The sequence below is a fragment of the Dinoponera quadriceps genome, unplaced genomic scaffold, assembly GCF_001313825.1.
Source record: "Dinoponera quadriceps isolate SergipeBrazil2010 unplaced genomic scaffold, ASM131382v1 scaffold397, whole genome shotgun sequence".
NCBI classification, from domain to species: Eukaryota; Metazoa; Arthropoda; class Insecta; order Hymenoptera; family Formicidae; genus Dinoponera; species Dinoponera quadriceps.
Genome location: NW_014554705.1, coordinates 1,402,072 through 1,429,725, shown reverse-complemented (window position 1 = coordinate 1,429,725; position 27,654 = coordinate 1,402,072). Strand labels below are relative to the sequence as shown.

The window sequence follows — 27,654 nt, the reverse complement described above, 5'->3', positions numbered from 1 at the left end:
CTTATCGCACCGTGTTCGGATATAGCGAGCGTGCGTTTCGCTGGGTTAATTATATCGGGTCCGATTCTTACGTGCAGCAGACTCGATGTTAAACCGTCGCCGTTAAACGCCGCGAAAATACAGCCGCAAGCGGGACGGTGAACACCCGGCCGATCAACTGCTACATTTCTGTGGCGACATGCGTTTGACGCTGATGGCCGGCCCTCGAATTCCGAGCGGCCTTCATCGAAATTTAATACCGAATCTGCGTGGCGTTTTGCATTTTGCATGACGCGAGAATGCGCGCTCGATATTTTCCATCGCGCCGAATATTTCTACGACAATGAATGCCGCGGAAGCAATAACGCGCGGCGGGATGCAAACGCCAAGGAAAAATATTCTAAGCAAGATAGAGGGACGGATATCGATGAGTTGTGAGGATCGAGCCGACGGGATCACTACCGAAAAATTCCGTCGGTATTCAATGGCCCGTCACCGGAATTCAATAGTTTCTCGATACAGTTCACCGGAATATTACGAAAATTTTGTAACCAATTTCCATATGAAACTGCGATTGTGTGTATACAATGTCCGCTGAAAAATCGCATTGCTATCGTACGTAATATCGCGGGGAAAGATCGTGATGGGAATATAGGATCGCTATGAGGAACATTTAAGTTATTATTAGTATGTAAACTAATTTACGTGCATAATTACAAGTGTATGTAGATTACTTCATATTCAATGAATGTGGACGAGCGAAAGGAGGTTTGTGCATTTTTGGCCTGCAAACGGATTTTGATAAGACATATATCATTTTGAAGGGTGTGGGCTCCTGATTCCGGGAAGCCATCCTTTATTCAAATCTGAATAGCGTGGCCGAAGTTAGGGGAGACCAAAGTATCAAATATAGAGTTGGCGTATTTGACATAGCAAATGACAGATATGAAAGAAAGAGATGCACTAACCGAAAAAATAATGAACTAAGTGCGTGAGAAGCGAAATATATGAAGGAATGCCGTGTGATAATATGGCAATTCTTTTATGCAACGGAATTGAATGACATTCACAACAGCTTTGGACAAAAGTTGGTCTATTTGGAGTCTAAAAATACATGATTCTAATCCAAATGTGTTATAGGATCCAAAAAGCGCAAGATCAAAAAAAGTGTGTTTTTAAAAAAATGAAGATTTTTCGTAAAAATTAACTAGAATCAATTCTAAACATAATAAAATCCAATGTACAAGATAAAATGTGAAAGGTGTATGACATATAAGGAAAATGTATAAAAATAAAGCATTCGCAAAGTCAGTGCTTTCGAGAACGCAGCGAAACTAATTCAGCGAGCTTGCTGCTTCTCGAATTTCAGTCTTGAACCTGCCATATCCGAGGTATCATAGAGCTGTAATTTTGTGTGCACAGCATCCGACATATATTTGGACTTCTCTCGGTATATGATCTCATTTAATACCTGTTTCGTTCAGTCCCGTTTATAAATCAAAATCCCCTTTAGGCAAACTCCTTTATATTTTCTTTTCTTCAAAATTTATGGGAAATTGTTATTTTTATTTCTATTATGAGAGAAATTTAATGAAACATAAGACAAGTTCAAGTAATTTAACTGCACGCATTTATCCGCGGAAATGCATAGAACAAACGCTGAATATATTATGTGCATAAGGCAGAGTGATATATTCTTAAATTCTTGAAACTATTTGTTTCTTCAATAGAAAATATGAATCGTACTGTACAAGATAATGATGTGTGACGTAACTTTCTGTAACTTTCACTGTAATGTAGTAGAATACTGCATTATAGAGTGATAATATATAGATATGACGACAAATGAGACATCGTATCGATGGACAGGGAGCGGCAGTAGATACGGACACGTAGCGCCAGACGTTCCTTACCGATGTTTCGGAGACCGTCGTCCCGCGCAAGCTTGAGGGCCGTTCGACATTTTTTACCACGCGTTCGCTTCTCGCTCGACAGATATAAAAATTCAATTGCCTCTCGGGTGAGTAGAGGGTCTACCCTCGTCTATCCAGCCTGGGCTGGAAGTTGGCCGATTTCCAAGCCGGCGGCACGAATACCCCGCGGACTCGGTTTCCTCCCTCGTTTCCTCCCTATTTTTTTGCTCGCGCGCCGCGTAATCCGCGAGAGCAGGAACGCGCCGCCGGGGAGCAACAGAGCGATTTTCGCGGCGTGTTTGCGTATCGACGGGTATCGGTCGCCTATCTGTAACAAATTTTTATGAAAACGTCGACGCGCGACGGTATGCCGCGTAAACGTGGAGCGTGAAGCGCCACGTTCTGCAGGAATATTGCTGGGTTGGATAGTCGATTATCGGCCGCTCCGGCTACGCGCCTTTTCAAAACAACTCTCCCCTGCCTCTTGCGAAAAAAGAATCGCTCGTTACGGAGAGAATATGCGTCATGGGGAAGAAATGTTTTGAAAATAAGTCGTTATTCGGACGATTACTTCTTCCTGTCGCTCGTTTTTATCGCTATTGTGCGCTTTGCAAGAGTCAGCTTCAATAAAGCTTCTTAGAAAGTTTACTACTACGACTTTTAGAACTTAGAAGTTTTACTATTCTACAACTCTCGCTACAAAATAATGTCTTGTTATTATGAAGCAGAAAATAACGAATTGATTTATTTCGCGCTACAACCGCGTCTGTTAATTCAAAGATTCAAACCAGGAAGGAAAGTGTCCTTCTTAAGTTTTGATATCTCATTCTTCTCTCGATAAAATATTATAAAAAGGGTATTACGCGAATACGTACAAAAATTCAATTGTATAATTGTACAAAAAACGTAAGAGAAAAAGGCGGGCAGAAATTATTTCTTAGGAATTATGTATCATTATGTATAATTTTCGGCTAGTGACATCTAAAGTGAAATGATATACCGCAATTCTCAAAATAATAGCGACGAATAAGTCGATATACGACAAGTACCGTGGCTGATCGAATCATTTGTGCTCAACGAGAAAGCTTCGAATTTAAATCTGTCCGTGTTTCGCGAGTGCTCTCGTATCTCCGCCGACGCTGCTTCCGGCGATGATACTTTAAACCGAACAAGTTGCTAATTACCGTTCCGTGGCTTCTTGGCGACGATCGAAACAGTTCATGCGCGAACTACGACGGAAGCTTCATTACGTCGCAAACGCGCGCGCAAACACAAGCGGTTGGACGATACTCAAAGTCGAACTTGGTACGGTGGAGGAGATATGCCAGCAGCAAATTCGAGAACACGGTCTCCCAGGGATGACTGACTGGCTCTTATCTTTATTGTGAATGGCTCACCTGACGACCGATAACGTTATAGAATCTCATTCGACCGCCGCTGCACTTAGCTTAAATTACTCGACGGAGATTTCTTAACAACGCGCTCCCTCGAAGGGACGAACGAGCGAAAGCTGTGATGACTCGGTTTGCGTTATCGCGGCATCGAAATATCAGTTATAATCACATCTGATGTAAAGGACGAATCGTACAATTTCGAGAGCTACTTTTATGGTGTTGAGAATATATGATTGTCATGTGCGAAAAACGGAGAATTTTGTACGACGGTTCGATGAATCCTCTCGACGAAACCGCTCCGTATATTTTTAAACACGCCGGTATATCTCTGATAATAAGTGATTTGTAGTATCGCGCGCACGAGGAGCTACAATAGCGTGATATTTTCTAACGCAGTCTCGGACAATACCTTTGAATTTTCACCTCTGGTTTGGCGTGGCTCCAACGAGTCCCGGAAATCTCGAGAGGATTATTGCGATGGTCGACCACGCTCCCGCGCGGAAGGATATCCCGAAAGAAATACGGGAGGGGGACAAGAATTCAAACGTTTGCCTTTGAAATCGGGGAAAGGGTGGACACATGGACGTATAAACGACCCAGAGAGACGCTTTACGCAAGATTCGCGGACACTTTTATATTCAATTCGCGACTGCCAGTTCACCCCGTAAAAGTCGAGAGGATTACATCGTTAACGAAAATATCATTTCACATGCGTTGACGTTACTTTGTGTCCGCCGGTGAAATTTTCTTCGTAAGGTAACACACACACACACGTGTCACGCAGCCCGGTGATCACAGAGCTAACGAGACGCCGCGACATCCGACGGTTAGCTCTGCGCGCTCTTTCATTAATTCTAAACTGCGCCCGCTTCAACGAGGTGGGTAAACGCTTCATAAATAAAGCACGAGTTGACACGAAGCGTACGGGCCGAGTTCGTCCGTCTCGCTCGTACACGTCGAACGTGTGTACTTGTTTTATATACAGGGCGCCAACGTGCGCGGCTCTAGTGGGGTCGCCTTCTAAGGGTTAAATTGGTGATTTCAGACGGGAAGGAATGTTTCGGTAGTCAGGCGCGACGGATTCTCTCCGGAGGATTTGGCGTCGCGCGTCACACGACGCCGAACGCAAAACGTGACGTCGCATATTCAGCGGCCGCTGTCTCCTTAGATCGCTTTCTGTCTACGCGCCGCCCCTTCGTCCTCTCCGTGACTGGGAGCGGTCGTTCCTCTTTTTCTCCTTCCCCCTCATCGAGGGCCGCTTACACGACTATCTGCGAATTTGTGCGCCATCGCGAGCAAGCTCGACGAGACGCGCGAGGGTCACGTTGAAGTGGTTTAAGCCGACGCTCCGCCCGCTCGGAGCTCGTATAAAACTTCTCTCCGAGCAGGAGAAAAGAGTCTCGACATCGGTGGTTCGCGCGCGCTCCGGATTAGAAGCGAATGCAAGCGGAATCGCTAAGAAGCCGCTTGTAATTGAGGACCCGGGCTGCGCTGAGCGGGATATGCGAAAGGGTTCAAGTGCCAAAATGTAGATTTCGCGACGGGACGAGGGAGAACTGCGCGATAGGGGAGGATCATTAAGTCGTATTGCAGACTTTGTCCGTAATCACGTAGACATTGCGATAACGTGTAACGTAAAATAGTTATAGAATTTCATAAAGGATAAACGTTAAGCGGAGCTAAGTCTAATTAGCTAAGTGGCACTTGGACCTTTTCTAAGGTACACATCTTGAATGGTTAAATGTGTTCATTTGGTTAATATTTGGGCGTAATCGTATCTTTCAGCGATCTCGAGGGGAGGTAATTAAACCTACCACAAGTAAGAAAGCTGAAAAATCGCAAGAAATCATAAAAAAAAAATAATATATATATATCAGAGTTATTTTTTAACGCATTTATAAATTTTTGAGCGTTCTTCCAGTGGCCTTGGTTAACTTTTTTATACCTTTGTATATCTAGACTTCTTGATTAGCGCCTTTTTTGCCTCTCATCCTTTACTTTGAGAGAATTACTTGTTCTCAACTTTTTTCGTGTTAAATTATGAGCTTCCGTAATTAATGAACCGCTACTAGTAGTACGCTCGTTATCATCCAAATAGTAAAGAGATATTTACGGCATATTCATCAATATCTCTTTATTCTTGCTTCGAAGATTAATTTTGTATGTCGCTGCTTAATATGCCGATAAATCAGCTCGTATGCATTCGATAATTATATCTGAAATTAATATCGTGTAAAAAAACAGCAATGCATTTTAGTTTTAAATATTCCGAAGAAATTCGGATTTTTTCAGTTTCTTTCCCCGGGGGGAATGAAATAAATGAAAGAAACCCGGATGTTTTCATTTTTCCACGGATTTTTTGAGTTTCTTCCCGAGGATTAATGGAAAAAGATGGTTTTTTTAAAAATTATGCAATATTAACTTTTCGATATCTCTCGTATCGCAGAACGACGTTGGAACATTATGGATCCTCGAAGCATTCACCTTTCTGCATTATCCTACCACCTACTCGTCTACTTTACCTGTCTCCTTAGGGATTGTACACACCATGCTTCATTGTCATGAACATAAATGAGTGTACATATTCGCGGCGCCAAACTGTGCGTGATCCTGCGGGGGATGCAAACCCCCGCGCAGGAGTCGCGTCGAATATCATGCAGCTCCGTCGAGCGTCCTCGTAGCGTATCGGACTCATAGATCGTGGAGTGTCGATTCGCACGTTGCGATATGCATAATAGCGTGTAACAGTTTCCTCGCTGATAAAATCGCCCAAGTGTTGGAGAATCGACTGCGCGATAGCGGAACGGGGCGCTTTTCCTTCGTACATCGCACGGCGGTCGCAAAATGATAAATAGATAGAGAGATACGATTTATTTCGCTCCGGAAGTAAATTTTCTAAGGACGCTCGGTGAAATATGTCAGTATTTCGCGGGATATCCCGCAATCATACGTATGTCCTCTTCACTACAGATTTTCCGGTCGTATCCGGGTTAGACTTTTTACAAAAAATAAAAAAAATCTCAAAAAATATTGTGCGATTTTCTATCGTTTTCGTATAAGCAACAACTTGAATACAAGAGTCACCCGAAAATAATCGCATTCTCTCGTTGCATATTTTATATGCATAATCCCGTTAAATTCGGTTATAACTTAATAAGTTGTTAGTAATTACAAAATGTAAATCCATTACAATTTGTCATTTATTACCTGTGTAATTAATATTCCATTAATGACATAAATTTTAATTGATGACACTTATAAGCGAGATATATTAAATTGTCACAGAACACGACAATTCTTCGTCGTTGCCCGTTAAAAAGTTTAATTAAAACATTTGTTATACCCTGCCTCGCATCTCGTTTCTATTCCGGTCTTCTTTCCGCCATTTAATTTCTCTTTTTCAGTCGAGAGACAGAGGGATTATAGAAACATTATGTAATCATAAAATTTCCTCCGCATTATCATACGCAAGCACTGTTGATAATCGTTGATAATCGTGCTGCTGCGCAAGTTCACAATATGGACATTACTTGTAATCAGCCGATCTGTACGCTTCTGTACAAGATTCCATCATGTATGCAGATTCGACCAATCGAATTATCCGAGATTATGCTGTCGCAGCCGGTTACAATGAGGACAATCGTCTCTCCAGCGCGAATCCCCGGAATCGTAATTGATACGTATAAGTACGAATATTAAAATATACACCCGCTGGTTAAGATTCGTGACGCCTACGATCGCGCACGTGGACGTGGCATTACGTATGCGAGATGCACCGCTAAAATCGTGCAATCGATAGTGGAGTGACGCGAAATGTGCGGACGGCGGTTGTATTTGCGTGAGCGCGTCATTTCCCGCAACTTTTTTCATTATCTATGGTAATTTTTTTCATAAATTCTTACCTCGCGCCTTGCTTCTCGCACGGAAAGACCGCGAAGAGGCTATTTATCTTGAGTCGCCTCGCTCCATTCCTTTTTCGGTGATGTCACGATTGCTAAGACGACATGAAGGATGCCATTTTTCCGTCACCGTCGGTAGAACGAGCGAAGTTCAAAAACCGCTCGTAAACGCCTGAAGGAAAAAAACGCAACGTCTGCGTGAAATTGATTAACGCCGGTATCAAGCGGTAGCATTTTGCATCCCCATCTAATATATTAATTCATATTGGTGTTGACATTTTTTTTATCTTATCTTCACGAAAGAAAGGAATTAGGTGGCTGTAATAAAATTAAAATTTAGTCACCAGACTTAATTTTTCGTTGTGGGAGCTAAAAACCAGGTGCAGGGAGAGAAAGAATTAGCTAAATTAACTAAAGTTCAATTGTATTATATAAACAGCTTCTACCTGTGGGGAGCTGCTTCTTTTTTCCGTCTTAATGTGCGGATAAAAGTAGAAAAAGAAATACGTTGTGGCATTTTCGAAGAAGATTATACTTTCTTACGGCTCGTGTACTTCATAATTGAGAAGCCTTCGCTTAATGCGAAGATTTGCGTTTGACAACTTTACTATCGCATTCCTTCGACACTGGCATGGATTAGTTCTCTTTGACTTCTGGAGCGGATTAGAACGAGTGGTTTTTCGGAATGCTCTTGAATTACTTTCTCTGCACGTAAGCAAAGTCATCCATAATTTCGAACGGCATCCAAAATGTCAGGCTTAGTGTCGGGCATATACGCACCGCTACACATACACGCGCTTTCTCTCTCTCTCTAGAGAATGATGAATTTCTAGAGAGAAAGGGAGAAAGAGAGAGAGAGAGAGAGAGAGAGAATTCGCATCGTGTAACAAAGCGATTTACACACGAGACCTAACCGGAGAGGTCTTGCGAAGCTATTATACGGATAAATTGTAGCTATTACTTGACACGTTTTGCGTGAAAATTTTTCGATAGAGGAGTCTGTTGGCCTCTTTGCGCAATAATTCATCATTCTCGCGTTAATTCGATATTGTAACTGCAAGAGAGACGAGATCGCGGTCCGTAGCCTGCGCGGTGTTAGAAAGTCAAATACGTAATTCCGTGAGCGTGCACTGTGCGTTGGTCGTGAACGATAAGACTCGCTGTGAAACGTCCTCAGAATTTATTAATGAAAAATGTATAAACCGTCAGAGCGCGAGCACGGGCGCTGGTGCGCGGTAACATCGCGCGAAACCCGCAAGAACGAACGCGAGAGATAGAGCGAGAGAGAGAGAGAGAGTGTGTGTGTGTGTGTGCGTGCGCGCGCGCGAGGAAGAGGTGAACGAGAGCGGAAATAAGGGACGCGGAGAGGGTAAATAGCGCGAAGAGGAAGAAAGAGGGTGGCGTCGAACGCGAAGCCGGAGCGGGAGGGCGAGAGTGTGAGAACTGGATAACGGTATGACCCACATTTGGCCTACGGGTCACAGAGTAGACCGGGCTATTGATTCAGTTCGCTCTTAAACACAGCCTCCGTTTCATTTCGTTTCACCTCTTCTCTCCTTCTCTCTTTCTCGGGTCACGATCGCGGTTCCTTCAGTGGTACGCGACGTCCTGCTGTTTGCGGTTGTGGGTCCGCTCGAATTACGATAGATACGGCGATTAGGTTTGAAGTATCAATGGGCCCTTTCGGCGCGAATTTAAAGAAAAAGCAAGAAAAGAAACGTGTACCTCGAGTTTTTGCGTCTGCCGTATCACCCGAACTTGCGGAAATGGAAATGCCAAAAGTATACCCAAAGGAGGAAAACCTATCGATTATAATATCCAATGAACACGTTTTTAGACACGTAGTCCACATTTCTGTGTTATCGTTGATTTTTTTTCGCGAAATACGTTTTATTTTACGAGTTACCGTTGACGTACAAAGAAGTCTATCGTCGATAAAGAATATATGCGCTCGCATGCGTTAATTCCGCACCTGGTGCGCAGTTCCGACGAGCGCGTGGAAAGCTAAAACAGCGCATTCATCAATTTCTAGCTTTCCTTTCCGAGGTACACGTCGAACGAAGCGGAAAATTAAAGCAGTATATTCGGCCGGATCCATCCGATCGTTTTGCAAGTTCGCGACGTCCCCGCGCACCTTCGATTTCCACGCTGTTCGCCTCGGCGTTGCTTCCGGCAACGAGAAATACGAGAGTCTTTCTTTCTTCCTTTCTTCTCCTATTATCCTTTTTTTTTTTTTCTCGAATCCTCGCTACGCCGAAAATTTGTCACTTCCGTTTGGCACTTTGGCGCACTCGGTCCCACGCGAAAATCTTTCCACGAACGACGGCAGTAGACTCGTAGCCGGTCCCACGCTTCGTGCCGCGTCGCAATTGAACCACTTAGCTACTTTGCGAACGTTGTACTGTTAACCACCTGACGCGTTCCAAATTAAATAGAGAAAAACCCACGGAAAGTTTAACTCGGTCCGAGCCGCTTCGTAAAAATAAAGCTTATTAACACGGGACTCCCTTCTTCGCTTCCCCTCCGCCGGTTAGAAAAACAGTCGACGGTCCCTGCCGCAAAGTTTCTTCGGCCACCCTTAAAACTGTCTTTAGGCTGTCCGTTTAATAATGTTGCTATGAACTTTAAATGGACCCGCGACAATATATATAGTACACACGATAGAGAGCGCGCGGTGAGCTCACGTTTTATCTCCGTTGTTTCAACGCAGCTATTTCGCGCACTCCTCGGTGCGCTAACGATTTTTTTATCAAGCTAACAGATCGACGGTGCAGCTCCGTGAAAAAAAACCCATCGTACACCGCATCACCAATGAGCGACTCTGCCGGTCGCTCGACTCAATAATGAGTCGGCTTTAATATTTCGGGGAGAACAGCCCGAGTAATTTCTTCGTGAAGTTGCAATTTGTAAGTAGATCTAACGCACAGTCACCGCAATAGCGTACTCGCCGAAGCGGATAATATCGTCCCATTTAAAACGCACGTCGCTATTGTACATTGAAATTCTCTCATTTCCCTCGTAATTTGAGCCCGTTTGCGCGAAATGTTTCTGAATAATACGTTACGACGTTAAATCGTCTTCTCTATCGTAGATAATAACGGCGATGGCAGCGTTTCTACCCGAAACAACGATGGCGCCGCTAACGCAAACAATGTCCCTTTAAGCAAGGCTCCCCTCCTCCCGTCCCAACAAATCATATATCTCCTTTGCAATTCACGCACGCAGCGCGTTACCCCGCTCTGTTTATATTATAAACAAAATACACTATAATAAACAACGTCGAAATAATGCCGGTGGGATGAATTACATAGGTGGTCAATTTCCACAGGCGCGAAGGCACGCAACACGTTACAGCATCAACTGTTCGCAGCCTGTCGTTTCCGCGTAACACCGGAGCGTTAACGTAACGCCCGCCACGCCACGGGAAATTCAATTACGAGATAAAACTCGAGGAACGATTTATCGCTCAGCGGCCCCGGCGGATTATTCGTAAAATAAACTCGGCGACGCGTGTCGCGAGCCGGGAGGCGGCGAAGCGGCCGCATGCGGAAGGTGAAATCGCGCCTCGCGCGACCACTTGGACGCTACAATTATAATGTATCAGTTTACAAATGGTCGGAGTGATAGAAACGGATAATCGATAGATTCGTCGCTGGAAATAGCCAATGGCCGGCGCTATTGCCGCCGTCGGAGCCGCGGGCCTGTATTTCAATCGGCCGGGAAATATCGGCACGGCTTGTGCCCGATTGCCAATTCCGCTGTGTACGCACACGCGTACGCCTGCTAATTTGTTAATTGGTAATTTGAGCAAACTGTTGCGATCGTATTCCGATTTATTCGCCGGTGCGTTCGTACGAACGCGATTTTACCGGGACACCTCGCGAGGAGGATTTTCGGCTGATTTTCCGAGGCGGTCGATCAAGTTGGTGAACGATGCAGCCCGTCGTCGCGGACGGTGGTCTAAGTTGTTTAGAAACTACTATTGATTTGGACGCTTCCCGATTGCTCCGATGCAGTTTCAGTCGAGGGGAATTTTTGAAAGCACGATTGAATATTAAATTGCCAAATGATATATTTACGCACTTCTTGGAAACAACGAATACTATTTACAAACGCGAATAAAAGTTACATCAACATTCGTATATCTTGAATATTTTGTTTTCATCCACGGGAATAATTAAAGTCTTAAAAATAAAGTCACACTTTTTGTCAAGATCTCGATCGTGTTTTGCGAGGTTTTATAAATAAATTGAAATTTTCTAAAATATTACAAATTGACCCGAGCTTATCTTCGAATAACATAGCTTGTTTTTCGTAGATAATAAAATTTTACGAAACAACAAATCTAATTTTTTGCGAGACTAAAAACGCCTCGTATTGCTACGCGATATTCCATTGTTTCTACATTGCAGCCCATTGGCTGCAATTATTTTTGAACGGCGAGCGAAGCAAACATGTTTGCCTCGCGCGACCATCGACAAATTTGCCGTCCTGTTATCACCCAATCGCAAAAAACGTGATACTCGCGAAATAAAAGCCGGTCATTCGAAGACTAAATTATTCTTTGCCGTTTTATGGCGAGATCGCAAGTGCGAGGTTTGTTCTCTCCTAGTCTGCGAAACTTGCGTTGGAAAAACTGGGGACGTTTGCACTGCCGGCGAGTGCAAATGTTATCGTCTGCTCCATAAACCTAATCGGCTTACCTGTGGTTTTTATGTTACGACTTGCGGTCACGATATGTCGATAATCATTTTCATCTAGCTTCGATTTTAATGTCATAGCGATTATTTCATTATTTTTTCGCTCTACACGTAGAGTGCCATTACTACCATATATTTACGACAAGTTTCTTGGCAAATTTTTAATAATTTTTTATCCACGAAAAGAAAATTGTTACATTACGACACACGTACTAACAAATAGGTAAATTGGGAGGGTCATATCAAGTGAATCGCTGCACAATACCGTCACATTACTGTATTTCAATGATTGTGCTAACACATTTGTTTAAATATTTGCTTATCAATGTTTAACACGTAGCAAAACTCGACCAAAATCTCCGATTAATCGTGAATCATTCGGCTATTCGCGATGCGCTTCCGGTTTTCCGACAGCAAGCAGATCCGATAACCCTCGAAGAAGAGTTCATTCGGTACGTTCTCAAGAGACCTTCCAATAACGGCCCATAGGCGGCTTTATCTATTATTTTCGTACAATTATATCTCCACTGATTCCCTTCCTTGATCGAGATCCACCGGGATTACGTGAAATGATTTATTGTCGCGAATACTCGCGAATGTGGTGCGGAAAATGTTTCGCAAAAGTTACGGCTGTCAATCGGCAGAATAATCCTCTTCGTAGTTTTCTTCGTTTTTCAAACAGTTAGCATACCTTTTTATACCGTGTTTTATGTTCATACGTAAATTTATGAGTCGAGCGCAGCGATACACGAGTGCATCGCGCCAGGGTTCTCCCCGGAATATGCAGGATACCACATATGTTCCTTCGAGTTTATGGAAATAACTTGAACGTTGGATAAAGGGCGTTACGATCGCTTTAACGAGCTAACAGGTGTAGTTGCGAATTTCGGCAAAACTGTTGCGTCCTGCATCTTAGCTTAAGTACTCTCACTATTCGTTACAAGAATTATGATACCGCAGCTACTATGCTCAGTTATTGATACCAATTAAATTACACTCATTGGTATATTTTACCGCACGTGTAGGAAATAGATGATTCTTTTAACATTATATATATTTAAAAATTATGAAAACTATGTACATTACGGATCTATAAAGAATTTATTCGTCTTTCCTTCTCGATTTATAGGAATAAAGTAATAAAGGAGAAAAATCGAATTATTTTTGCAATCAGTGTTTATTAATTTATTAGGGATATGAATTTTTTTATGTGAATGAAACTAAAATGCTTTATAGACAAGTTCACACGTTTCCAAAAAATTCGTTTTCGGAAAATGACAATTTACATGAAATCGAACATGTGCATCGTTATGATGCAGAGTGATATCGAAACATGGTGGATTCAGATTCGTAAGATTTACACATATCAATGCGCTGTGTAAATTCGTAAAATTATGCATGAGATTATTCATGCGTCTGAATCTGGATTGTTCGCATTTTAATTATTATAATGGCGAATACGTAAATAATTCCATGATACATAACGCCGCTATCACGTTGACGAAGCGCCTTGATTGAAACAATCGTACATTTCAATCAGCAATATGAATTATTGATTCGTTCGCCCTTCAGGTAGGAGCAATGATTATCAACCGATTGATGAAACGCGCACGTAGTTGTACCTTAGAACAACAACGGTGATAACTGCGGCATAATTGCGCAATGTAATAATAATTATCGTGCACTTAGAATTACAAGAGTATCATTGTTACGCTCTTTTCGAATAACTTTCGCCTACCTCACTAGTTGAAAATTAATTGAAATATAATTAAAAAGAGGGTAAGAGAAAAGATGGCGACTTTAAAGTTTGTCGAGTTTTTCTCATTTTCGTAATAATGTAAAAATAATGATCAATTTTTTCCGAATAGCGAAAGTCTTGCGTATGGTCTGCATAACTGGAAAATTTACAAATAAATTAGAATTTTGTTTAATTTCTACATTTTTTGAGAACATGTTAATTTTGTCATCTTGCATTTATATGAGGCAAAACGGGGTGTATGCAAAATATATTTCCTATATTATCTACTGTCGTTGACAGAACGAAGTCAAACTACAATAATTTTTTATTATTATCAGAAGCCTCTAACGAGCACCAACTCATTATTATTACGAGCTTAGGACAATCAGCAGGTCGTCATCTTATCCCACTTCTTCATCTTTATCCCCCTTTCCCCTATACTCACCCATCGCGTATGAAGTGCCACAAGAGTAATATTCATTTAATAACAACAGAATCTCCTAATGTCTACGTTATTAAAGTTGATATTCGAAAATTAACGTGTTCACGATCGTCCGTGCGAATTCGGTGAAGCAAAGCAAGATTCCTCCGGGAATTCTCGAACGTAGCTCGGGATCATCGGAAGCGAACCGTATAAACTCTCTCCTTTGCCGGCAGTGTGCGACATTCACGTGGCAGCGGCGAGGCGCTCGATCACGAGCGATTTGTCGAGGGTGTGAGCAGCGGGAGGAATAATCAGCGCGATGCCAGCGGTAATTAGTAGCTCGCGCGGCGCTGCGGAAATTGCCGCAGGCGGCCGACTCCCCGGGCTGCAAACACCCCGAAATATCTACATATACAGTCATTATCGCGGTCGTTACGCCGTTCGGAACGACGACAGCACGTAAGGTCGTGCGCGCGCCCTCGCCATTTGTGCTCGCGCGCGAACGCGACTTCAATATGCCACGCGAGCTGAGCGATCCGAGATAAAATTATCATTAATACCGCTTATTCGTCCAATCAACGTGAAATTAGCCACATGTCGGGATATACAAGATGTCAGGACGATAAGGAAACAACTGCTGACGGGATACCGACTCAGTGCCGGTTTTCAGTTAACGGTACTAGATGCGAATTCTCATTTGACACTGGTGGAATGCTAGGGTGATAGCAATGGGCCAAGATTCGGAAGACAGTACTGTAGTTTAACCGACTTCTAATATAAAAATACCAAAAACTATCGATTTCTAATACTGGGATAATGCCAACTTCCATAGTATACAATAATAATTATCATTACTCCAGACAATTGTTAATGCCACAACCATATTATCGAAGGAAGGGTCAAAACTGTGTGATCGAGATGCTTGTTTGTTCCTGCAGATGTTTACTTTTAATATCGTATGAGACGTAGAAACAAGGCAGACTCAGCTGAGATGGAAATCTCTGGTCTTCTAGTTGCGGCCGCTCTCACCACTGAACTATTTAAGCTCCATATTAGCAGGTTTGGGTAAATTAACTTCTCTTTTGAAGCTGAGTTGAAAGTGAAATGGCCTATACAATTAATTTAGTCAATAAAAAACAATTAATTTAGCCATTAAAAATAACCTGAACAAAGACTAACTAATTAAAAGATGAGTTAAAATTAAATTAACTTATTAAAGTTAAAATTTAATTATGCAAAACTATATATACAATTTCGAAGAAAAATAGTTAGGTTTATATATATATAGTCTCGCATAATTGACTTCTAACTTAATTTACTCAACTTTGTATATTAGTAACATCTTTCGCTTTCCTATTTAAAGTATCATAACGTGAAACCCGTATTTTAGTACTGAATTGGTATCTCACCAGTTTCCAGTATTGGCCGAGTATATGACTTCTATATAGATGTTAGTCTTCTTTGCTCATGAGACGAACGAAAAACTTGACGCGCGCGAGCCTGTCTCTTTTACTCTTGCCGTGTACGCTATTGCTTTGAGCACCTTCGGCCGAATTACGTTTTTCTTTGAGACGTTTCTGCGATAACGACGTTCCGTGATTATCGGATACATTGCACAAGACGCGCTTTAACGTCCGTCTTTACTCGTCCTGTCGCGATAAGATCGAATTAAACGACTTATCTGACGTTTCCCTCTTCGTCGGTGCATCGCGAAAGTTCGTGACATTCAATATTTCCAATCAGTCAACCATCCTTTCTATTTTATAACTCGCAGACCTCCCCTCTTCTCGTTTTCAGCGCCTTACAACACTCTCGAATGCTTCACACGTATATATTTCCCATTAATTTTTTCCTGCGAGGAAATCGCAACGTTTAAAACTGATTAGCGGAGTACCGCCTCATGATGTTTATCATTCGCGATTTTTGTTCCGTGCTCGTCTCTCGCGACTGAAACGCACACACTGTTTTGCACATCTTCAAAAAGGTTGTTCCTTGCGGTTAAAATGAAATTAGGTCGTACGCCGTGAGACTCTTAAAATTGTACGCCAGCAAATGAAATTTTAAATGAACTTTTTAATGCGGTCTTTAACGTGCGTTAAAAGAAGCACATTTTTTCCAAGCTCCTTTCGTAACAGCACCGCCGATGCTAACTTTTATCGCCGCGCGCGCATCCTGTAACGTTCGATAGATAATTCAATCTTGCGACCTGGATTTTCATTTCGCCGGCGATCGACCTTAACGCCGGTTACCCGGTAATCCCCGTGATTCGTGGCAATTGGAATTTCCTCGCACTTCAGAGCATCAGAAGTTATTACTCGCGGCCCTGTTATGTGCAGTTTATTTTCATTAGTACAGAACGCGATGCCGCGGCGCAACGCCGTTGTTACGTATAGTAGCCGCGCGGACTTCTGCTCCCCGGTATCGATGATCGATAGTTCCGTAATAAGACGTTATCTCGTAATAATGACTTCCGTGCTATTATAGTATGTGCACATTACGCCGTATTCCTATTGATGCGCGGCATAGCTCGTGAAATCGTTTTAAAAGAATCGTAACACGCGCATTATTATCGCGTCGCCTCTTCCCTCTCCCGAGTCATAATATAATACGTTGCACCATGGCTCGTGTACGCTCTTCTACTGAAATAAACATTCTAAATATATCGAGTTTTAATACATCGAGTTTTAATATATCACAGTTGTAATTTTTCCACGAATAGCGGTAATTACATTTTTGTAATATATTATCGTTCGCGGCGCACTAAATGTACTAAATGTGCTAATTTTGATATTTATTTCCGCGGTATATGATACCGGCTTGTAGAGGCGCGCGCGCATAAAAATTCCCGTTCAAATAGTGATATTTTTAATATCTTAATCCGATGGAGTATCGCAATCGGACTTTTTATACAAAATGGAAATTTTACATTGTATTTCCATAATTTGATATATTTCTCAAATATCACCCTATTAGTAGATTCAGGCCATCGACGCAATTTTAGCGAGGGTGCTTTCGCAAATTGAATAATTACATCTTTTGGATTACCTATATGTTTGACTTTTCTATTGCGAATAAATGAATTTCCCATTAAACGCGAGCGCTCGATTAAACCATCGCTGGCTCCACAATAAATGTGAACAGAGTTTTATATATAAAAATATTTCAGAGCATGCGAAGAAAAATATCTTCAGTTATATTACTGGTAAATATAAACGCCAAGTGCGTTTACCTATTATAAGGGATAATTTTACCAAATTTCTCGCATCACATATGTAATTTACGCCTTTGTAGCGTACGTTTCGAGAACGTTATCGAGAACATCGTGTTCCATATGACGAGAGAGCATGACCATTTTTACGGCTGCGAAACGTTGACGTAATGCGCAGGAAACATTTATGTACCTTTCATCAAGCTGTATATCGTTTATTGAAGGGGATAAACTATATTTACAATGACATACACGCAATACGTAATCCTTATAACATGAAACGGACGGCACGTTGTTGCCTTTGGTATGCGAAAGAAAAACATCAACGTTGACGATTCAGGGAGGAAAACCTAATCGTACCAGGTACACATAGCGATCAGTCGCGGACCGCTGCCGCGACTTCGGTTGTCGCGCACTTCAATATGCTGAGTGTGCGGACAACGCGGCGGCGTATTCCTGCAGGTGATCGTGGCTCTCTTCTTCTTGACCCTGACCGCCGTAGACCCCTCCCGAATGATCATTTTTCCCGGAAGTGTGCACCACTGCGTGAAATCCTTCCTTGTCCGCGTGATAACTGACGACCCGAAGGGTGCCACCTGGATCCTTCACGCTGTACTCCCCGGACACGTTGCCCCCTGCGGAAAGAAATATTCATGGAGAGGCAGAAATATGACGAAACCTCCACCCGGAGATATCGTTAGTGTGACGTCACGAAGTTATATAAGATCCCGGTCCCTTAAGGTGCGTTTATTTAGCAATCGTTACGCTTATACAATCACCGACGTAATTTCAAAGTCGATAATCCGGAGAATCTTTCGTCCCCTTCAATTATCGTTGTTTATTAAACGGAACGGGATTCGAACGGTCGCTTCGTGATAGCATGGCGATATTGATCAATTATTCCGATGCTGTAAGTAGAATTCGGAAATCGTGGTTGCGTTGGTCCTTGGCGACATTTGTTTCGCAAGGTTTCAAAAAATAATCATTGCAACCTTGGCGGACGTATTCTCTGATTTTGACGTAATTTCCCTTCGTTTCAGTGTTTACCAGCACTCCCGAGATCTTGTTCTCTCTTTGAATCATTTATGACTCAAAGGCTACACCGACATTCTCGTGTTTCCGTCTCGGGAAGAACTCTAACTTCAAATCAAGCTGCACGCCTGTAAAAGTTCGCTCTAACCGTCTGGTTATTCGGTACATCCGCGTCTTTACGGTATTCTCGCGCGCAACTGCGATATCACATAATGCGCCGTTGACGCCGTTTTACAATTTTTAAATTTACTTCGCGGTTCCACCTGAACGGTCGACGCGCAGACAGACTCGCGACGCGTCGCGGGGCCGGCCGGGGGTCTCCGAGGAAAATGTAATTTTCTCCTCGCCCGTGGCAATTTTCGCCGACGACGGCGCGTCGCGCGTCGGTGGAAATCGGTTAACGACGCCACAGGTAGCCCTCGGCTCGCTCGTCCTCCCGCGAAAGTCGCGCATGCGTAAAAGTGACTCGTCCTTTTCACTCACCGTGCCTGGTCTCCTTCTGGCCGTGAAAGTCGCCGGTGTGATGATCCTCGACACCGTACGAGAACTCATACTTGGGATTCCCCACGTAGTCGACCGTGTAACCGTCGTGCTGGCGATGCTCGTGATCCTGGCCGTGCAGATAGTTGTGCTCGCTGAAGTGGTCCACCACGACGTGCGGCACTTTCACCTCGTACTCCGGGCCCTGCACCGGCCCGTGGAAGTGCATGTAGGAACTGGCCAATGAGCCGTGATGATCGTGAAGGGCGCCGCTGTCCAGCGGTATCACGCCGGCGATTGATCGATCGGCCAGGGCGAGGCCGATGGTTAGCGCGACGGTGACCTGTGACACCAGAAGTTTACCTCGACAGTGTCGGAGATTCAGCCTCCGGGCGCTTCCGATATCCCGATACTTATCGATCACGGGTGTAAGTAGCGGCGAGTTAATCCGCACAAATTGATATATCCGGGGGCACTTCAATTCCCGACTTGTACGATTCTTCCCGCCTCGTTCTTACTCAGGGCGGGAAGTCTCGTGGAATTTTGTGAAATCAAATCGATCGGAGAGAGGGAGGCGGTCTGAAGAATTTCGACCGACAATCCGCCACATAGTTGGGGTACGTTGAAACTGGCAAAATATCGGTACCTCGGAAATGTATCTCGATAAATCAAGAGTGCACCGAAACGTAATACGCGATCGATGTTGCCGGTATTTACAAACTCGCTCGATTTTACGGAGAAATTCCAGAAACGTAGGATACTCCGACGGCATCCAGCAATTGAATGACGACGAGGGGCGGCTCGACAGCCTCTCGTTTTTAATTACAGGAGTCTCCAGAGCCCGGCCGTCAACGTTCGTACTAACGCGAACCAGCTCGACGGAAGTGGCTCGATTGAAAGGGCAGAATAGACGCGATTCGACGAAGGACGTTTCTTCGTCCTTGCTCGTGCGCGCTTCGTGAATTTCTGTTTCCGTTACAATCAACACGTATTCGCTTTCGAGCCTTTTAACCGTTTTTGCACTTGTAGACCTGATATAATGTAAAAAGGACGGTCGATCTAATAAATGTCGAATTTTTCTCGCTAGAGAAACTGCAGAACGTTACGAAGAACGACGGTCAGTTGGCGAATATTCCAGGGTCGTCAGAAATTCAGACTCGATTCGAACTGTATTATTAATGAGAATCGAATTGGGACTTTGGAGTTTTGGTTTTATTTTTACGCGAATTTTAGTAGAATTAATATTTAATGTATGTGAGTCCGAACTAGGAATACGAAAATGTAAAATGTAAAAATGTAAACTATATGCGGCAGGATGCATGCATGTTAAAATGCATTATGTGGAATGTCATATGCAAACATCGTTCTGTACAACTTGACAGTATCATACCCGAATGTCTAGTGCATCGTTAATATTTATCAGAGATTACACGTGTAAAGTTCATTTTCCTAATTCCCCTGAAAATATCAAAGCAAATTTAATAAATAATTACAAAAATAATTATGCTTTTCCCGTTACAGTAGTTTAGCTGAAGGGCCATTGTTTTACGATCGTTTCTCCTTATAAGAGCAAAACCAATGCTTCTGCTGAAAGAGATATATAAGAACCAAGTATATTTAGCTGCGCGCGTATAAAAGAAAATGATAGAACCGTCTACAATGAAAGAACTTGAAACCTCCGTGAGGTCGAGAAGAACTTAAAATTAAATAAGCATAGAAGAACGGCGGTTTCTTTCGATCGAGAAAGCGTCTCGCGGAGGTTGATGTTTTTAATTTTTTTCCACGCGTAATTCAATTTAATAGTTTTTACCCACTTTCGAACACATTCCACGTACTACAAAACGTTACCTTCCGCAAAAATGTAAGCTCGCGACGGTCGAGCTGAATGGACTAATTACATCGGGCGAACCTGAATGCCAAGGAACACTTTAATCCCATCTTATATTCACGACGTTGCTTAGGGTCCCTCACGAACCGAATGGAGCTACTTTACCGTCTCTCGCGCCACCCTACATTCGAATTATTTATTCCGTCGCTCCTCGTGCGCGCATATCGCTTTGCCAATTATACGTCCGTAATTACTGGCAATTAAGAATCCGCCACTCTTCGCCCTTATTCTTTCTTTAGCCTCTTTCTTGTTGCCCCTCTCTCTCACTCTCTTTCTTTTTCTTTTCCCCCCTCCCTTTCTCTCTCTCTCTCTCTTTCTCTTCCTCTTTCTCTCCCTTTCTCTTATTTTGCTGCTTGAATGTCGCGAGTTGTTCTTTAACGAGCACTTTCTCTGCGTCACTTTTCCTTCTTCCGACGCGTTTCGACACTCTACCTTGAAAGTCATCTCCACCATTACGATATTTCAGGCGGCCAGGTGAGAACTGCAACTTACCGGCGTGTTTTCTAGGCTTTTATACCGGTCCGCTCGGCATACACGCGTCCGCGCATACACGTGCGTACGTCCGCGCCCGATTCCGGTACCGGCGGTGCGTTCACGCATCTGTGTGAGGATAAACTTCCGCGGCAGGAAGGTAAACGCGCCGCATCAAGGTGTCCGAATGTGGGTGATTAATATATGTTTAGGGTAAATAGATAACACCAAATCGCATATAGACGATAAAACGGTGAGACAAATTGAATACACTGAAGCTTCATTTATACGCGATGATCGGGAGAAAAGTGAAATAATTGAGTGTTTAGGAATACAATCGGCAAATGTTGACTTGACGTAACTCTACACGCCAGTTTTGATGAATGAAGGCAGATTAAACGGAATAAAAACGAATGTGTGCTTCACAAGCAGGATTTCCAATTCAGATCTTATTTTTATAAAATACCTATTTGTATTGTACGTGTCTATTTTCTATTTAGACATTATTTCAAGATATTCCTAATACAGGATCATATATAACACACATACAAATCTGACCTGAGCTGAATTTTTAATGAAAACGAATGCATGATGCGGCGAAAAACCTTTGAAAGTGTTTCAAAAGCGTCATTTTAATAGAATTTAATCTCCATTTTCACATTTTCCTAGTCGAGCGCAGTTCATTATATTCCGCATAGGGTATGAGGAATTATATTGACAGCCCTGTTACACGCGTTCCATTCCGCGGGACGCGGCACGAGTTCCAAATGGCGTTTCACGATGACTCGCTATGGCATAAAACCCTATTACGTATTAATAGACAGCTCTTCTTCGTGCAGCGCGAATTGAAAAATGATGCAGTGGATCGCATAAGAGCGCTTCCTTCCTTTCAGCCGACGTCGCGAATGACTTCCTTCTTCCCGTGAGATACACGGTGCACTATCGCCGCGAGCTTCTTTCAATACGCAACACTCGACTCGTCCGGGAAGATCGACTCGTTTGAATTTAAATCTCGGTTTTCAACCGAGATTAATCGCCATTAAAGGCGCGACGTGTAACGACACGGTGCGATTATAAATAATTTAAAGGCGGAATATCCTAAGACTGTCGTAATCATAATTTAACGGCGCATTCGGCCACTTAATTGGAGCTGAAAATCGTGATGCGAGAGTATTGAGGTCGCGATAATCTTCGAGTTATATAAGCGATCGATGTTCTCGCCGGTGATATCGCGCAAATTCCGTGCACCGATTTATCACCCGTTATTCATTCTCTCGCACAGGTGATATTCATTTTTGCAGCTCAACTTTTGATTTTTGTCTTTTGTTTCCTTACATGTAGCTGTGACAGTGCGCTAACGGTACGTCAGCGACATCGGGCCGTGTGTTTTTTGCTTTCTCTTTTTTTTTTTTCGACAATTCGTATTTCATATTTGCGCAGCGACGTCGACGTTAAACTCAGGCAGCTGACATGGATGGTTTTTTTTTCTCTCCTTGTAGTTTAAAACGCGCTCCGGGAGATACGGCTTTCACGAAAGAGAGCCAACCGGAAGTTGGCTGGCGCTCGATGGAAACGTCTCTTCTGCCTTCTTCGCTGTAACGACAAGAAATATCGAGTCGATATATCGCGAAAATTCTTTTTACCTTTTCTCCGACGGCGCGATACAGAGGGAGGAGACGAGGGATATTAAATCAAATTCGCGCATATATAAAGCGGGACTTCCCTTTAATTCAGCGGAGATTTTCGATTCGCGCCGATTAGCGGCATTCTCGCTGTAGCGGCAGTGGATTAAACGGTATCGCGTCTAGTATGGAAAATACCCGCGCCCGCGATTCGTCTACATTTATAAAATAACGATACGGTGCGCGGCCGTTTATATATAATTCGGTAAATCCGACGGAACAACTTCGCGCCAACGCGCGGCGCGCAATTAACGAGCTATCGTTTATACATTATATCGAGCGGACTAATAATATAAGTACCATTATGGTATATTATTATCGTAAATGCCCGTTACTCGCGAACGCATAATTCGACCGGCGGGATTTACAGCGATGTCCAATAAGGTGCGATGGAGAGTAACGATCGACCCCGCCACATTTGATAACCCGATTAATGGACTACGTTACGATAATAAACGTGAAGGGGAATACAGTAGCCGGCGTACGGCCGCTAATTGGATTTTCTTTGTGAAGAAATTCCGCGTATACGCGTATTAAAGGGCGCCGTTGGCGCGATCGACAGCCCTTTGAAACGAACCGTACGACGACGACGATGTCGAGGACATCGCCGGCGGCCGGTGTGTTGCTCTGTTTTTTCGCCGAATATAAATGCGTTCAATTACACGCGGAAGAAGGCTCGTATTTCTACCACGTATCATTTGAACTATTCTTGCTCTTCTCGCGGCGCGACGAGCCGAACGCGATATTTCGGCGATAATTAACTAAACCCCCGGAACAATGACGTAATACAATTGGCGTAGGATAGTGTCTCGGATCGCCGCTACAAAGGTCAGTAATTGGAGCAATTTTGCGGTCTCGCCAAATAAGCCGCTCCGCGATCAGCGGTTTAGCGCATTAATGAACGTTTTATTACGCGTCCCGTGATAAAGAGAGCGCTCTTCCCTTCAGTCTTATTAACCTATTAACTGCCAAATTTTTTTTTTGAAATTTTTCCCCGGATAAGTTATATATATACGCAAAAACTGGTGTACGTAAAATTCGAAAATCTAATGGGTTAAGACGCGAGCGAGCGTGTTCCCGATGAACAAACGAAAGCACGAAAATGACAGCTAAATTGAGATCTGCGCGCCTCTCTCACTCTCTATAATCGGCACGCGCAGAATGACCGGCAGTTTATATGAACTCCCGGCCGATTGAAGCGCAGCATCGCAATCGAGCAGACCGGCGTAAATAATTCAGCGCACTAGTCGCGTAATGCATGGCGCGCGCTCGCTTGCGATTTCATCGTTTCGACATAACATTGGTAAACGAAGGTCGCGCCGGCTGTATTACGCTTTCGCCCCGCGTGATGCGCGCCGGAATGTGAGCGCGACTCGATTAAGCTAATTGGCGTTTCGCGGATATGCATCGAGAGACGCGCCTCGCCATTTGTAAGCAATCAATTTAATGGAATATCTAATAATTGTAATGCAACCCTTGAGCCCGGCAGGCTTCGTCGCGGTATTTTTCATAGACCCGCGTATCAACGCTCCGCCTGGATACGCAACGTTCGTGAAAAAACACCCCTCGGTTCGAGGAACGTCAACGGCCTCACCGTATGCGTGATCTCGCCCGGTCGGTTGACGATCAATCACAGTCTAATTGGAGCCGTGCACACAACGAGCGAGTAAGTTTCTTTGTGATTCGCGTATGACTTCGAGCCGCCCCGGTAAACCGTGCGTTACGCGGCACGAAGTCGCGAGCCCCCGTCGAAATTCCGCGAATCGAGACGGCTTCGTCCTTTTCGGGGCAGCATCGGCGGTGGTCGCGCGTATGAAAAGATCGGATATACGCACTGCCGCCTCTCGTGTCCCCGGCTCGTGAATCGAAAAGGTCGATCCCGACGCGATAAGGGGCTTCCGAAGACTCCCCCCGTCGTCGCGCAGGCCTCTCGCAGCGAAACCCGTCTGGGGAAACCGGAACCTTTCACATACGCGGATTCGTTTAATCGCGAAGCGGCCACACCGGACGACCCGGATCGGGCGGGTCTACTGCAATTTGCACTTGACGCGGTCGCCGAGGCTACCGACAGCCGGGAGGAAAGGTGATCCAGCGGACGATTCTTTCCTCGACACATCGTCCCGCTCTCGGGAAGCGAATATTCGAAGGACGAGGAGCAAGGACGTTATAAATAGCTCGCATCGAGGCGCAGCAACATCGCGACACACGCGATTCCGCGCCATCACGAATTAGAGAGACGGCGGTGTCCGAAGGTACAACTCGATTAACAGCAAATGCGAAAGTTGCCACGCGGCTCGATGCAGCGGCGCGCCTCGATGTTGTTACGGAGACAACGAAGTGTTTTCGCAAAGGTGTCCGCGGCGAAAACAGCAGCCGAGCGAGTAATCGTACATCGAGTGAAACGTCGCACGTAGCGTCGAAAACGGATTGGAAATAATCGAGACCCAATTGGCCCTGGAATATAATTTCGAAGTTCGCGCGTTGTTCGAACGGAAACTTACCTCGGCAGTTTCTGACCGGGGAAGGGCGACGCGCGATCGGGGAATATAAATCGCGCGATCGTGTCGGCGAGAGACGTCGTTTCCGCGATAACGCGATCCGCGAGACGGATTGAGAATCGTCCTGCCTTCTAGATATTAAGCAAAGACGAATGAAAAGTAATAGCGAACGTCGGCGGAGACGAGCGCGTAAAAACGTATTTATGCGGATTACGCGCGCGACCCGACCGCGAAAAGCGAGTTTTTACTCGGCGGACGCGCGCGGACGAGATCGCGGAAGCAGCCCGCACTCCTACCAGCACTTTCGCGCTTATTGTGCTCGAGTCGTGAAGAGCTCAATTAAAATTCCCACGGGAATTTCTCATTCGCCCGGGATACTTACACCCCCGCGGCCGGGCGCACAGCGGCGGCGGCGGTTGTACGACATGCTAACGTTGCGGAATTTCTCCGGGCTATTTTTCTCCCGGTGTAATTTCAGCGGCCAGGGTGTACGTATCACTCGGAAACGGGCACGTGGGTTAACGGCTAACGATAAGGCTAACGTAATTCTGTCCGCCCTTCGCGAGATATCGCGGTCGCAGACCGGGGCGCGCAGGAGCGTGACTCGTCCAGAGCCGCCGTTGAGCGTTCGGTGATTAATCCCGGGTACAAAATGCCCGCCGCTTACGTACCCGGCTAGTACGGAGCATTTAATTTTTCCGTCCGTCACGTACCGCTCATCGGGAACACGCTTGGATTAATTCCTCGGCCGCGAATGCTGTCACGAATTATTGAGATACACGCGATTCACTATTGACGAATGTCAGTTTTCCTTATAGTTTTACAATTTCCGGAGGAAATTGTAAATCGTAAATTGTAAATCGTTTTTGGCTTTTTTAATCTTCCCGCGGATTTTCCCAGTTTCTCGTTTTCTTACGGAAAAGGGTAAATGCGGCAGGTTTTAACCGAACACACTCGTGAATTTTTTAAAATGAATTTTTGCACCTTTGGAGCAGAAACTGAAGATATTCGCGGTAAAATGGAGGAGAAACGATTTTTTTTTTTTCGAAAAACTTTAAAACTATAGTTTTCTCTTATTTCGTCTCGTATTTTTGAGCCCTGCGTATCAACGTTCTGCCTGGATATGCAGCGTTTGAAAATGCGATGTTCCGCAGCTATCGCTGTTGTTTTGGTTTACGAAAAAGCTCTTTACGGCTCTTCGGCAAATTTGGACCGATATCTGTTTAGATTATTTGATCCGATATAGATAAAAATGATATGAAAGACGCTTTTAAAATATATTGAGAAATAATATCGATGCGATTAAAAAATTAGTCAGTTTGTAAATGTGTACGAAGAGAAAACTCAGCTTTAGAATATCTCTCAATGATTGCGCTTATGTTACGACAACGGTGCTTTAATTCACCGTACGTAGCCGGTCACACTTTTATTCTTTCCTCGATCAAGCACTACCGTCCTCCGCATAAGAATCAGAAAGACCTAAATGGTCGCAAGAACGGGAGCCGGTGAGAGGAGCTTTCGACAAGCTCGCGCAATATAGAAGCGATGAGATCTTAACGAGCATCCGCGCGTAGTTAATCGATCTTCATTCCGGAGCTTAATTACTCGCACGCTTACTCACACGTCGCACGAAAAGACATATCGAGTATTGTTTCTATTACGTGAAATTGACCTGACAAACGGCCGACAATTAAGATAACAATTCGTCGTATCGATAAATACGGTCTCCGTGTTCGTTAAAATTGTGATAGATACGCTATTTAAGCGGAACATCAGTCGTATGATTTATGGCTCTTCATCGATTTTTACCGCGGGCGCTCACAAAAACGCGAGCGAATGATGAAGTAGACACAAGCGAATATCTTACTCAACGGTTTATCGTTTAATGTCAGAGTCCAAAAGGAACCTTTACGGCCCTTATGGGTATTAACGTATCGATTATATTTTACAATTTTCCAAAAGATAAGGGAAATCGGGATTAGATACCTATTATCATCATATTAAATTATATTATCATCGTATTAAAAATGGGTCTAACCTTATTCTGACCGTTCATGTGTTCAATTTCAATTATTTTATAAATGAAAATTACTTATTACTCGAAACAGTATATTATAAATTTGCGAGAAACTTCATTCTAACTAACATGTCGTTTATTCTTTATTCACTTGCGATATAAAATATTAATACAAAATTTTGAGTCTCCGAAAATTTACTTTGCTACTGCGACATCAGTTTTTTTTCTTTTTCTTTTTTTAACTGTAATATTTCAATTTTAATAACATTCGAGGAAACTGTCTATTTTGAAAAGATCGTTTCGCGATTTTGTATCCATTGTTGCTCTCAAG

At 43.8% G+C, this 27,654-nt stretch overlaps 1 pseudogene; it reads right to left on the bottom strand.

Moving 5' to 3' along the window:
• Positions 1–17,672: 17,672 nt before the first annotated feature.
• On the bottom strand, positions 17,673–21,226 carry LOC106740905 (annotated as a pseudogene).
• Positions 21,227–27,654: the final 6,428 nt, after the last annotated feature.